Below are 7,384 nucleotides of genomic sequence, written 5' to 3'. Positions count from 1 at the left end.
GGCGTACTATATGATCAAACCCAAGAATACAACGCACAAAAGCCTAATCCCAATAGTTTAGCGGGGTAGAAATGTTTAACTCAACAATACCCAATTAGAATAGCGGGCGTGGCGTTAATCCTATAGCGCTATAATTGTTAAGGTGGGCTAGCAAAGTTAATGAGCATATAACGTTACAAATCGTTCATAGAGCATACAAGCATAGCAATTGATCACAATAGTTTCATGTTTCGTTCATAGATAGAGTATGTTTTGTTTTAAGCATAAAAGTTTGTTTTGTATAATCATACATGTTGCATCCCAAAGTGTAAAGGGAAAAAGGGATCGAGTATACTCACGGTTTACAAGTCTTGACTTGAAGTTCCGAGAGTAAGTTTGGTGGGTGATTTAGCTTGGAGCACCTAGTCCTTCTACACGAGGAAACGTAGGTGTGTGAGTTTGGCGTTTACGGAAGATTATGAATATGGAATAACTTATTAATACGAAAATAAAAATAATCATCTTTTAGACTTTATAACCGATATATGACACTAAGTAACCACTAGGGTTATGTTGTATTTCATGGGTAGTAAGCCCATTAGAATCATATTAAGGTTTAGGTCTTAGATGTTGTTCTACTCCTTTGACATGTAAACATAGGTTTAACATCAAAGGTTCGAAGGAGTATATATTTATACTTAGGATATATATTACATATTATTTAGGTCCAATATTCAAGTAGGAGGTAGAAGATTAAATCTCCATTTAGGTACCTCTAGTTACAAGGATGTCATGAATGGGGTAGGAAGACTAAGCTTCCATTTAGGCACCCCTTTGATGTTCACCACTACACTTGATGTAAAAACAACCAAGGAGGGTCATGAACTAAGGTTTGTACGAGTATATAAAATAACTAATCTATTAGAAATCATCAAATAATGAGTGGATTCTTATGAAGGATAGCCCAAGCTAATCCAACCATCACACATTCAACAAGTTTCACACTTGAACATTACTTGTGGGTAAAACCCTAATTAAAACAGAAAGTTTATGAGGTTTTAACCTCTGATTTAGATGTCTCAACCATGTTTTTAAGCCTAACCAACCATAAGAGAGGTTGTAAGCATTAGGACATTGGTTTGAGATGTGTTTCACACAAGTTGGATGAAGTTTGCATAAGTTTGAAACAAAACAGAAAGTTTTTGGTCAATTTCGGAGCAATTCCAGGTCTGATTTCTCCAAGGAGAAGTCAAGGAATCAAACTACATGATTAACCAAGCAAGTAGGAAAAAGAATGAGCAAAAACGGACAAGAAACGAGTGAGATATGCTCACTTTTATGCAAGAGTATGAATCTACTCGAACCTTCTGAATTAACACGAATTTGGGACTGATTTGGAGATTTGAGAGTGTTTAGAAAAGTGAAAATAGCTTGGATTAGGATTGGTATTTATAGGGAAAAAGTTAGGTTAAGTTTAGGTGAGTATTTAATGCCAAAATCGAGTTTAAAACTCAAAAAAAGGTCAAAATCGCGCTCAAACAGACCTGCTGGAGGGTCTGTTCGCGCTGATCAGGCTTCAGTGAGGGAGTGGTTAAGAATTAAATGTGCTGAATAGAAACCATGTGAAGGCACTGGTGGAGTGGTGTGTGCGTGTGTGTTTAAGCTGGGTGACCCGGGTTCGAGTCCTGGCACCCGCTTTTTATTGTTTTGATTTTTAAACAGTTTCAATAATTGCAGAATCAGTCCCTGAAGTTTAGTTTGGTGAATTTGCACTAACGGTCCCTGTGGTTTAACTACTAACCAAGTTATATGGTTTTTTTTAAAAGGAAACTAACTTTTAAACTAACTAAGTTATATAATTTTTTTTAACCAATTAGTTTATCTAAGTAATTGCTTAAGTAATTTAACTTGGTTTACTAACTAGGTTATTTTCTAGCTTCAAAATCTAACGGGACTAACTAGATTATTAAAAAAATGAACTTTTAAATAACAAAATTAATTATTTTAATTAATTTAATTAGTTTAAGCTTGAATAATGACCATATTTATAACGAAATAAAATCTTTAAACGTTTATTCGTTTCACAAAGCTTTCGAGTTTCACTATTTTACGAGTTTCAACTAGTTTAACGAGCATTGAGCGTAATAACGAATCGAGAGTCTATGATAATATATCGTTCAATCGTGAAAATCGCACATAAGTGTAACACAAACATGAATAAAATACCTTCGTTTTCATTATGATCAATAGTCTCGAATTACAAATGAAACGAAAGTAGATTACAAAGAGAGTACAAGTGTCTAAACATGGAAGGTACAACACGACTTGCTAAAATAAGAAAGGTTCGAAAATGCGGAGCGTTACAGTCTCCCCTCCTTTAGGGAATTTCGTCCCGAAATTTAGGAAGACGTAGGGAAAAGATGAGGGTACTTCTTCTTCATATCGCTCTTGAGTTCCCAAGTAAACTCAGCGCCACGTTTACCTTCCCATCGAACCTTGACGATAGGAATTTTACTGCGCCTCAATAACTTGACTTCTTGGTCCACGATTTCCATAGGTTTCTCCACAAAATGCAAAGTGTCGTTGATTTGAAGATCTTCGAGAGGAACTTGAAGTCCTTCATCAGCGAGACACTTCTTTAAGTTTGAAACATGAAACGTGGGATGAACATTGTTGAGCTCCTGAGGTAAATCGAGTCGATAAGCCACCTTGCCAATCCTTTCGAGTATCTTGAAAGGACCAACATAGCGAGGGGCAAGCTTTCCCTTTTTACCAAAACGAACCACTCCTTTCCAAGGAGATACCTTGAGTAGGACGAGATCTCCAACGTTGAATTCCATGGGTCTGCGTCCCTTGTTAGCATAGCTCTTTTGACGATTTCGAGCCTTGAGTAGATTATCACGGATTTGATGAATCTTATCCGTTGCTTCTTGTATGAACTTAGGACCAGTAAAATGTTTATCGCCAATCTCGTGCCAACTTAAAGGAGATCGGCACTTGCGACCATATAATGCCTCGAAAGGAGCCATTTGAATACTAGAGTGGTAGCTATTGTTGTACGAGAATTCGATCAAAGGTAAATGCACATCCCAACTACCACCAAAGTCGATGACACAAGAACGGAGCATGTCCTCTAGGGTTTGGATAGTACGTTCAGTCTGTCCATCCGTTTGAGGATGAAAGGCCGTACTGAGATTCAAATGAGTACCCATAGCGGACTGAAAAGTTTGCCAAAGACGCGAAGTAAATCGACCATCACGATCAGAAATGATGTCTAGGGGAACGCCATGATAGCGTATGACTTCATCGGTATAGATGCGAGCAAGTCGTTCAACCTTGAAATCCTCACGAATAGGAATGAATTGAGCGGACTTGGTCAAACGATCGATGATCACCCAAATGCTGTCGTGACCAGAGGGTGTACGAGGAAGCTTAGTTATGAAGTCCATCGCAATGCTATCCCATTTCCAAACAGGGATTTCAGGTTGTTCGAGTAGACCAGAAGGTCGTTGATGCTCGGCTTTGACTTTCGAACAGGTAAGACATTTGGAAACGTACACAGCAATGTCTCTCTTCATACCAGGCCACCAATAGGATGTACGTAGATTATGGTACATCTTGTCGGCGCCAGGATGAATTGAGTACCTAGATTTGTGTGCTTCGTTCATGATAAGGTCACGAAGATTGTCGCGATCTGGGATCCAGACGCGATCACAACGATAGAGAAGACCATCAGGTTTCGAAACGAGTTGACTTTCAGAGGCTCCACGTATTTCTACAGCCATGGAACCTTCATTGATAGACGAATATTGCGCTTCACGAATGCAATTGTGAAGGTTGCTCGAGATATGAAAACAACGAATGACATCTACATGAGCTTTACGACTAAGTGCATCGGCCACGACATTCGCCTTACCAGGATGGTAGCGAATCTCGCAATCGTAGTCGTTAAGTAATTCCACCCAACGTCGCTGTCGCATATTGAGTTCCTTTTGGTCAAAGATGTGTTGTAGGCTCTTATGGTCAGTGAAAACCACACACTTAGTACCATACAGGTAGTGTCGCCAAATCTTTAACGCAAAAACAACTGCGCCAAGCTCGAGGTCGTGGGTAGTATAATTCTTCTCATGTATTTTGAGTTGACGAGAGGCGTAAGCGATGACTTTGTCTCGTTGCATGAGCACACAACCAAGACCACGATTCGAGGCATCACAGTACACCACGAAATCATCATTCCCATCAGGAAGAGCGAGGATAGGAGCGTTGCAAAGCAAATCCTTGAGAGTTTGAAAAGATTCCTCTTGCTCAGGACCCCAAGCAAAAGGTTTCTCTTTTTGAGTCAACGAAGTGAGAGGAACGGCGATTTTAGAAAAATTCGAGATGAATCGACGGTAGTAACCCGCCAATCCTAAGAAAGAACGGATTTCAGAAGGGGATTTAGGCGCAGTCCAATTCTTCACAGCTTCGATTTTTGTAGGGTCGACATGGATTCCTTTTTCACTAACGACGTGTCCAAGGAATTGAACTTCTTTGATCCAAAACTCGCATTTAGAAAACTTAGCGTATAAACGTTCACTGTGCAAAAGTTCGAGTATAAGACGAAGATGACGCTCATGATCGGCTCGAGATTTAGAATAAATGAGGATATCGTCAATAAAGACGATCACGAAGCGATCCAAGTAAGGTTTACAAACACGATTCATGAGGTCCATGAACACAGCGGGTGCGTTGGTTAAGCCAAAAGGCATAACCACGAACTCGTAATGTCCATAGCGAGTACGAAAAGCGGTTTTGGGAACGTCCTCTTCGAGGACTCGAAGTTGATGATAACCAGAACGAAGATCGATTTTGGAAAAACAGGTAGCGCCTTGGAGTTGATCAAAGAGGTCGTCGATACGCGGAAGGGGGTAACGATTCTTGACGGTGAGTTTGTTGAGCTCACGATAATCGATACACATGCGAAAGGAACCATCTTTCTTTTTAACGAAGAGTACGGGAGCACCCCAAGGAGAGGTACTTGGACGGATGAAACCCTTCTCGAGGAGTTCTTGAAGTTGCGAGGATAATTCTTGCATCTCAGAAGGTGCAAGACGATAAGGAGCCTTAGCAACAGGAGTTGCACCAGGTACGAGATCAATACGGAAATCAACAGATCGAGGTGGAGGAGGACCAGGCAAATCTTCAGGAAAGACGTCAGGGAAGTCGCACACCACTGGAACATCACTTATACATTTTCCCTTGTCCTTTTCTTCCACGACGTGGGCTAAAAAGGCAAAGTACTGTTTGCGTAAGTACTTGTTCGCTTGGGTGCAGGACATTAACTTCAGTCCCTTTGAAGGTTGGTCTCCATAAACGTGTAAAACGTCACCAGAAGGAAGAGGTAAGCGAACGAACTTCTCGTGACAAGCGATTTCAGCATGGTTCTTTTGAAGCCAATCCATGCCTATGATAACGTCGAAACTGCCCAGTTGCATGGGTATGAGATCGATAGGGAAAACGTGCTCGTTAAGAGTAAGACGACAATCGAGGAGAATGGAATCGACTAAGATAGATTTGCCATTGGCGACTTCGACGGAAAACGACTTGGGTAGCTTAGAGCGTGCGCAATTTAACAATGATTCGAATTCTAAAGACACAAAGCTTTTGTCCGCACCAGTATCAAATAGTATCGAAGCATAAAGATGGTTAACAAGAAACGTACCATTAACGACATCATTGTCGTTGCGTGCTTGATTCGCGTTCAGGTTGAAAGCGCGTCCACGAGGAGGTTGTTGTTGCTCTTGATTCCATAATGGGCATTGGGGGCGAATATGATTAACATCCCCACATTTGAAACAAGCCCTAGCGGGTCTTGCGTTTGGAGGGGCAGGTGGAGCTTGTTGCGCTTGTTGAGCTTGTGGCGCTTGCTGTTGTTGGTAGCGGCAAAAGGCGGTGTCATGTCCATAACGGTTACAATTGCCACAACGACGACATCTAGCAGTGGCGGGATGATGGTAGTTACAGGTGGCACACTTGGGGTGAATCCCGGTGTACGGCCTTTGGGCGTTATCAGGAGCAACAGGGTTTGGGTTAACAGGCGGCACAATCGCGTTACAAACGGGGTTGGATTGCTTTCGCTTCCTTCCCCTATTGTTATTCGACTGTTGGGTAATCTGGTTGGCTGGCTTGGAAGGAACAGGTTTTGCGGCTTGCTTATCACGAACGCGGTTGTTGTTAAGGGAAGCGGCCAAACGGTACACAGCTTCGATGTTATCGAGGTTGGCTGCCTCAATCGTATCGCGCATGCTAGGGGGTAAACCATTGATGTACTTGGTTATCTTGCGTGCGGTAGTCAAGACAAGGTGAGGGACAATGACACTGAGTTGCTTGAAACGGGTGGTATAGGCTAGGTTATTATCATCAATCTGCCTTAAGACCCAAAATTCTTCTTCCAACTTTTGTTGCTCATGCGGAGGGCAAAACTCGTCCATCATTAGGGCCTTAGTCTCCTCCCAGGTCAACGCATAAGCCAACTCGTTCGAACGTATGTTTCTTTCATTCGACCACCACTCGAGAGCTCGGGCTTGGAATACCCCAGTCGCGCTACGCGTCTTGAGCTCGTCAGGGCAATCGCTATTGATGAATGTGACCTCTATGCTGTCAAACCACTCAAGCATAGCAGTCACCCCATCATTGCCAGTAAATGGCTTGGGATTGCACGAAGAAAAGTTCTTAAAGTTGAACGCAGCGGGCTTGCGTATTTCGACCTTAGAGTCGACGGAAGAGTGAGGAGTCTCAGAAGCTCGAATCTCGGAAATGACCTTTGGAACGACGCGCGCAAATTGATCGGCCATGAAAGCCATCATCTTCTTCGTGGAGCTAGACTTTGACTTCTTAGACGCTTTGGAGAGACGAGAAGACATCTAAGATTCAAAAGATTGAAAAGGTGAGACTTGGTCACAATGTTTGTTTAAGAAAAATGAAATTGATCACATAACATAAAGAGTCACATAGCATGAAGGGGTTCAAATTGATTCGCATAGCATGAAAGTTTAAACGTTTCATATAGCATAGTCATGAGTTCCACATAGCATAACATGAATAAACGAAAGCATTGTAAATTTAGTTTGTTCACGAGGGATTATTATTGTTTGTGATTGCGGTACGTGCGAAATGATTAAAACGACATTTTGAAATGAATGAACGTTCGAGTATGAAATCACATATAAATTGAGATACATAAAAGAGAGGCTCAATAAAACATTGGAGTGTTTCGGGTAAAGAAACGTCGACTATTCCAAAGTGGGTCGAAAGTCCTTTCGAATTAGAGATATTGTGCTTTGGCCTATAGGCAAGATACTCTCGTCGAGAAGCGATTAACGGTATCTTACCCTTCCAGTTACTACACATCTCTAAATGATTGGAA

Source organism: Helianthus annuus, chromosome 3 (genome assembly GCF_002127325.2).
Source record: "Helianthus annuus cultivar XRQ/B chromosome 3, HanXRQr2.0-SUNRISE, whole genome shotgun sequence".
In the NCBI taxonomy this organism is placed as follows: Eukaryota; Viridiplantae; Streptophyta; class Magnoliopsida; order Asterales; family Asteraceae; genus Helianthus; species Helianthus annuus.
This window is presented reverse-complemented; position numbering follows the sequence as displayed.